Source organism: Cynoglossus semilaevis, chromosome 4, assembly GCF_000523025.1.
Source record: "Cynoglossus semilaevis isolate Cse_v1.0 chromosome 4, Cse_v1.0, whole genome shotgun sequence".
Lineage (NCBI taxonomy): Eukaryota > Metazoa > Chordata > Actinopteri > Pleuronectiformes > Cynoglossidae > Cynoglossus > Cynoglossus semilaevis.
The window spans coordinates 273,096-274,307 of NC_024310.1; the positions used below are offsets into that span (position 1 = coordinate 273,096).

The window sequence follows — 1,212 nt, forward strand, 5'->3', positions numbered from 1 at the left end:
TTCTGCTGTTTTTTTTTTTCAGTCAGGTGCAGCGTTTCTTCTCCCCTTCCTCCCCCTCCTCCCCCTCCTCCCCCTCCTCCTTCCCCTATCTTTGCTGACATGGTGTATAAAGCTCCCAGGTGCCTGAAGAACGATGGGTCAAAGATGTTTTTTCCGGCGTTCTCATTCCTAGAAATAGATTTCCTAGTTTCACTCTCTTGTTTACTCCACTTCTCATCAGGGTCAATGAACTAACTCACCAATGGTGGCATACATGGTTTTTTCTATTGCCTTACAGTGAGAATGTCACTGGTTTACTGGTTCAATTCCCAGTCTGACCACAGTTTATTTGTTGACTTTAAATCAGTGGTCTCAAACTGTGGGTCGAGGGCCGCTGCTGCCACCGTCCTCAGTCAACAATAAAAAGTGGCTTTTTTTGGTGGAATTTAAACATTGTATTCAACGACCAAATACCTCAGATCTTTTTATAATTAAAAATGAAATAAATGTTTCAAGGGTGAAATCATTAGTGACAGAAGTCACAGTCAGATGTGAGGGGTTCGTGGGCCAGAAGTGGCACTGAATATCCAACTCCACGGTCCGTACGTTTATCGTTGCTGTCTGTTAGAAAGTTGTCATTTGGACACGTTGTGGGAAAACAGTGTCGTTTCAGCAGCTTGACCTGGATGATGGTTACGATCATCCTCGTGATGAAGTGATCATGTGACACTCCTGGTTTTTGTCTTTCATGTTTAAACATGTATTTAGCAGTTTTCTGTTTCAGGTCAGAGGTCAAAACGTTCGTAGCCAATCTGACCAGGTTTTAAAGTAAAAAACGACTTCACATTGTTGTTGAAACTCTCCACAGAACTTCATCTAATCATCAGTGTAGTACTACTCTGTGTACACATGTACTGTCTCATGTACTTGTGTTTATTTGTGTCCATGAATAATAGACTGAAGTGTCTGGTATTTTTAGCTGCAGTATCAAATCTCCTCCACTCCCACTGAGGAAACATCAATATCACAATCACTGATGGAACGGAAGGTGTGTGTGTGTGTGTGTGTGTGTGTGTGTGTGACCTTGGTTAACTGTGACTCCTCCTAAGTAGGCCAGACAGTTAAGGGTTAATGTATTTCTGAAGCCTTCAGAGAACTGACGGAGGAAAGTACCACCTCCACCAGCTCAAATACCAAATAGGCAGAGAGAGACGGGTGAGGGGTGGGGGTGGG

At 43.3% G+C, this 1,212-nt stretch overlaps 1 protein-coding gene across 1 annotated transcript in view; it reads right to left on the reverse strand.

The window, feature by feature from the left end:
• Nucleotides 1–1,212, reverse strand: part of LOC103377562 (sodium channel subunit beta-4-like) — a 14,370-nt gene that overhangs the window by 6,552 nt on the left and 6,606 nt on the right. The gene's annotated exons all lie outside the window — the stretch shown is intronic.